This window comes from Hemicordylus capensis, chromosome 4 (genome assembly GCF_027244095.1).
Source record: "Hemicordylus capensis ecotype Gifberg chromosome 4, rHemCap1.1.pri, whole genome shotgun sequence".
In the NCBI taxonomy this organism is placed as follows: domain Eukaryota; kingdom Metazoa; phylum Chordata; class Lepidosauria; order Squamata; family Cordylidae; genus Hemicordylus; species Hemicordylus capensis.
The window spans coordinates 205,843,071-205,849,070 of NC_069660.1; the positions used below are offsets into that span (position 1 = coordinate 205,843,071).

General features: G+C 45.5%; 1 long non-coding RNA gene across 1 annotated transcript in view; it reads right to left on the bottom strand.

Annotated features, from left to right (window-relative positions):
* The window catches only part of LOC128325415 (uncharacterized), a 60,091-nt gene extending 54,688 nt beyond the window's left edge, over positions 1-5,403 (bottom strand). Inside the window, exon 1 of the long non-coding RNA XR_008307437.1 lies at positions 5,311-5,403. This is a non-coding gene — a long non-coding RNA (uncharacterized LOC128325415). The remainder of the gene's footprint in view (positions 1-5,310) is intronic.
* Positions 5,404-6,000: the final 597 nt, after the last annotated feature.

Sequence of the window (6,000 nt, forward strand, 5' to 3'; positions counted from 1 at the left end):
GCCAGAAACCTCCGCATCAAGATGCATGAGCTAGAGTACTTGGTTACTAATGAAAACAGAGATATAGTGGGTGTAACAGAAACCTGGTGGAATTGTGAGAACCAGTGGGGCACAATTATTCCTGAATATAAACTCTATAGAAGGGACAAGGAGGGGAGGGTTGTGGGAGGAGTGGCACTGTATAGCAAAGAAGGGATAGATTCCAATAAGCTAGAAAACCTAGGTGGACCAGAGTCTTCCGCAGAATCATTATGGGTATCATTACGAGGACTGAAAAGAAATGTGTTACTAGGGATGTGCTATCACCCTCCGGATCAAAGCACTGAGAGTGACCTGGAGTTGGAGGCGTCAAAGAGAGACAGGGCAGTAATAATGGGTGACTCCAACTACTCACACATAGACTGAGTAAATTCACATTCAGACTCAAATAGTCCAAATTTCTAGATGTGCTATATGACTGTGCCTTAGAACAGCTAGTCACAGAACCAACCAGAGAAATGGTGAATTTTGATTTAATCCTGTGTGGTGCCCAGGACCTGGTGCAAGATGTCAGAGTTGCAGAAACATTGGGTAGCAGTGACCATAGTGTGATCCAATTCAGCTTATATGCGAGTGGAGAATTGTCAAAGAAGTCCCACACAGATGTGCTGGATTTCAGAAGAGGAAACTTCTCAAAAATGAGGGGTCTGGTAAGAAAGAAGTTGAAAGGGAAAGTCAGGAGGGTCAAATCACTCCAGAAAGCATGGAACTTATTTAAAACCACAGTACTAGAAGCACAGTTGGAATGTATACCAAGAAGGAGGAAAGGTACTACCATGTTCAGGAGGATGCCAGTGTGGCTAACAAGTAGAGTCAGGGAAGCTATAAAAGGGAAGAAGACTTCCTTTAGAAAATGGAAGTCCTGCCCAAATGAAGAGAATAGGAAGGAGCATAAACTCTGGCAAAAGAAATGCAAGGATGCAATAAGGGATGCAAAGACAGAGTTGGAGGAGCATATAGCTAGAAGTGTCAAGGGGAATGACAAAAACTTCTTTAAATATATCAGAAGTAGAGATCCTTCCAGGGAGGCGGTTGGACTCTTAGATGATGAGAGTGTGAAAGGGATTATTAAGGAGGATAAGGAGATTGCAGAGAAGCTGAATGAGTTCTTTGCATCTGTCTTCATGGCGGAGGATATTGACCATATACCCTCTCCAGAATTGAGTGTTTCAGGTTTAGCGGCTGAGGAACTTGGTGAATTTGAGGTGACAAAGGAATTCTAAACTGTCTTGAAAAGCTAAAAATTAGCAAATCGCCAAGGCCAGATGGCATCCACCCAAGAGTTCTGAAGGAACTCAAATGTGAAATTGTCAGTCTCCTAGCAAAAATATATAAGTTTCCCTACAATCAGGCTCTGTACCAGAGGACTGGAAAGTAGCCAATGTGATTCCAGTTTTCAAGAAGGGATCCAGGGGGGATCCAGGAAATTACAGGCCAGTTAGCTTAACTTCGGTACCGGGTAAATTGATGGAAAGCATACTTAAGGACAACATTGTTAAGCATATAGGCCTTGCTGAAGGAGAACCAGCATTGCTTCTGCAAGGGCAAGTCTTGCCTCACTAACCTTTTGGAGTTCTTTGAGAGTGTCATGTGGATAAAGGTGATCTGGTTGACATAGTATACTTGGACTTCCAAAAAGCTTTTGATCAAGTTCTCCACCAAAGGCTCTTGAGTAAACTTAGCAGTCATGGAATAAGGGGACAGTTCATGTGTGGATTGGTAATTGGTTGAAGGAGAAGAAACAGAGACTAGGAATAAATGGACAGTTATCACAATGAGGTAGGTAGGAAGAGGGGTCCCCCAGGGATTGGTACTGGGACCCGTGCTCTTTAACTTGTTCATAAACGATCTAGAAGTTGGGGTGACCAGCAAAGTGGCCAAATTTGCAGATGACACTAAACTATTTAGGGTAGTGAAATCCACAGCAGATTGTGAGGAACTCCAAAAAGATCCCTCCAAACTGGGGGACTGGGTGACAAAATGGCAAATGCAGTTCAATGTAAGCAAGTGTAAAGTGATGCACATGGGGGCAAAAAACATCAGCTTCACATATACGCTGATGGGATCTGAGCTATTGGTGACTGACCAAGAGGGAGATCTTGGGGCCATGGTGGACAGCTCATTGAAAGTGTTGTCTCAGTGCACGGCAGCTGTGAAAAAAGCTAATTTCGTGCTAGGAGTCATTAGGAGGGAGATTGAAAATAAAAATGCTAATATTATAATGCCCTTATACAAATCTTCGGTGTGGCCACATCTGGAGTACTGCCTACAGCTTTGGTCACCGTATCTTAAGAAGGATATAGCAGAACTGGAAAAGGTGCAGAAGAGGGCAACCAAAATGATCAGGGGCCTGCAGCACCTTCCTTATGAGGCTAGGCTACAGCATCTGGGGCTCTTGACCTTGGAAAAGAGGTGGCTAAGGGGAGACATGATCGAAGTGTATAAAATTATGCATGGAGTGGAGAGGGTAGACAGAGAGATATTTTTCTCCCTCTCACACAACACTAGGACCAGGGATAACCCATGAAACTATCTAGACCCATTTCAAACTGGCTTTCGGGCGGGCTATGGGGTGGAGACTGCCTTGGTCGGCCTGATGGATGATCTCCAGTTGGGAATTGACAGAGGAAGTGTGACTCTGTTGGTCCTTTTGGACCTCTTGGTGGCTTTCAGTACTATCGCCCATAGTATCCTTCTGGAGCGTCTGAGGGGGTTGGGGGTGGGAGGCACTGTTTTACAGTGGTTCCGCTCCTACCTCTCGGACAGGTTCCAGATGGTGTCGATTGGAGATTGTTGCTCTTCAAAATCTGAGCTTAAGTATGGTGTCCCTCGAAGCTCCATACTCTCTCCAATGCTTTTTAACATCTACATGAAACCCCTGGGAGAGATCATCAGGGGATTTGGAGCTGGGTGTTACCAGTACGCTGATGACACCCAGATCTACTTCTCCATGTCAAATTCTTCAGGTGATGGCATATCCTCCCTACATGCCTGCCTGGAAGCAGTAATGGGCTGGATGAGGGAGAATAAACTGAAGCTGAATCCAGATAAGACAGAGGTACTTATTGTGCGGGGTCAGAACTCCAGAGATGATTTTGATCTAGCTGTTCTAGATGGGGTCACACTTCCCCAAAAGGAACAGGTCCGCAGTCTGGGAGTACTCCTGGATCCACACCTGTCCTTGGTTTCTCAGGTTGAGGCGGCAGCCAAGGGTGCTCTCTATCAGCTGATACGCCAGCTGCATCCGTTTCTCGAGATCAGTGACCTCAAAACAGTGGTACATTTGTTGGTAACCTCCAGACTGGACTTCTGTAATGCGCTCTACGTGGGGCTGCCTTTGTACATAGTCCAGAAACTTCAGTTGGTTCAGAATGCAGCAGCCAGGTTGGTCTCTGGGTCATCTCGGAGAGACCATATTACTCCTTTGCTGATGGAGTTACACTGGCTGCCGATAGGATTCTGGGCAAAATACAAAGTGCTAGTTATAACTTATAAAGCCCTAAACGGCTTAGGTCCTGGGTATTTAAGAGAGCGTCTTCTTCGCTACGAACCCCACCACCCATTGAGGTCATCTGAGGAGGTCCATCTCCAGTTAGCGCCAACTCGTTTGGTGGTCACACAGAGACTGGCCTTCTCGGCTGCTGCCCTGAGATTTTGGAATGCGCTCCCTGATGAGTTGCGATCCTCCCCATCTCTGGCTATTTTTAAAAAACATTTGAAAACCCATTTTTTTACCCAAGCCTTCTCAGGTTTTTAATTAAAAGTACTGTTAATTTTATGGTTTTTAAATGACTGTATTGTTTTAAGTTTTATATGTGTTATATGTTTAACTGTTTTAATTTTTATATGTGTTTTAATTGTTGTTAGCCGCCCAGAGACATGAGTTTGGGCGGGGTATAAATTTAATAAACAAACAAACAAACAAACTGAAGGTTGGGAAATTTAGGACCAACAAGCAGAAGTACTTTTTCACACAGCTCATAATTCAATGGAATTCCTTGCCATGGGATGCAGTGATGGCCACCAGCTTGGATGGCTTTAAAAGGAGTTTAGACAGATTCATGGAGGACAGGTCTATCAATGTCTACTAGTCTGGTGGCTGTGGGCTGCTTCCAGCCACAGAGGCATGATGCCTCTCAATACCAGTTGCAGAGGAGCAACAGCAGGAAAGAGGGCATGCACATACCTCTTGCCTGTGGGCTCCCCAGAGGCATCTGGTGGGCCACTGTGTGAAACAGGATGCTGGACTAGATGGGTCTTGTGCCTGATCCAGCAGGGCTGCTCTTAGGTTATGTTCTTATGATTACGGATTATTTTCTTCAGGTAAGTTTTTAAACCACTAATTTAAAAACATGTCCCAAAGGAAGGAAAAAATGTGTTTATTATTCCACTCAGAAGCACCAGACATGTTTTATCAAGGACCCATTCACCCAGGGGCGTAGCAAGGTTGGAGTGGGCCCAGAGACAAGATTTTAAAATGCCCCCCCCCAAAGTCCAGGGCCTCCGCACACCCCAGGCCCCCAAGGATTTAAGTCTGATATTCCAAAATAAGTATGCTGCCTGCAAATACATTTCACTGAATACACACACACACGTCACAATATATAGTGCTATACATTGAGTACTATACATTTGTATTACTTTTAATGCCTAGAACACACTAGAAAGATGAATTATTAAAATGGGCCCCTCGCTGCAGATTAGCAAAGGAGACTTTCAACCATGCAGGGTGAACCTATGTTTGTTTTCTCAGAATTCTGAACAAATTCAGTCAAGTTTGATTGCAGGAGGTTTTTCACAGGAGGCTTTTAAAGCCCTTTAAGTCAAGACACATCTCCTCTGGAATGGAGGTGCTGCATTCACATGTCGGCCAGATTGACCCTGAAGTCCCTGCAAGTTATTGGGGAGCAGTTCACACACAAGAAAAATAAAATAAAAGCACCACACATGCTTCACAGTTCTCACTCAGACCTTCTGGGTTGCAAAACAACTTGAACATAAGTGCATTTATAAATAAATGAATGAATAAATAAAATTAATAAAATACTGTTCCAGAAGTTTTTGCAATTTTCTGCCATGAAACAAGCCACTTATAGGACTTTTTAGATAGTTTTTTTTAAGTCAGCAAATTTTCCAAGCTGTTTCAAAATAAATATTCAGAGACTTCTCGGTCCCTCCCCCCCCCCATATCCAAGCCCTATGGCAAGCAGATCCCTATATATGGGGGGGGGGGGCGGGAAAAGTAACCACAAAAAGGAGTTCACACTCTACCTGGCAAATGCTGGTCTGGGTTAAGCAGTGCAGCAAGGGGTCTTCTGCTGCAGAGAACACTCTGGCTGCCTCCTCCTTCCTGGCTTGCTTGGGCCCTACTCGAGTTCAGGCTTCACTGCGGCCTACACGGAGGCCTCCGTGGAAGCCCCGCCCACCCGCCGATCAGCTGAGAGGCGGGAGAAAAGGAGCTCTTTGCAGCTTGTCTGCTGCCTCCATTGCTGGCCAGGAGAACAAGCAGGAGAGACGGCGAACAGGGCAAGTGGCTGAGGGGCCTTGGGGCTGGGCAGGGGGCAATGGGGAGTCACGTGAGGTGCCTCTGGGGGGGGCCCTCCAGGCAGTGGGGCCCCCAGACAACTGTCTCCCCTTGCCCTATCATTGTTACCCGCCTGCATGTTAATGCCAGCAGTGCCCCTGACGCTTTACAGGTCAAACAGGGCATGTAAGAGGATTTTTAAAATGCCATCTTACAGAAATCAGTGGAGGAACATTAGTCTCTCAAGACTTGCTGCCTGTGACCTTAAGGTCATCATAATTAAGCAGAGAAAGGTTAGAGGGTGGAGGCTCTTTATGCTGCTGAATTAGCAAATTTGATACTGTATCTCTTGGATTTAACTGAAGGCTAAGGGTAGTGTTGGAAGCCAGGGATTTTCCTTGTGATCGTTTCCTTCGTTAGGTAATTTTACACCAGGC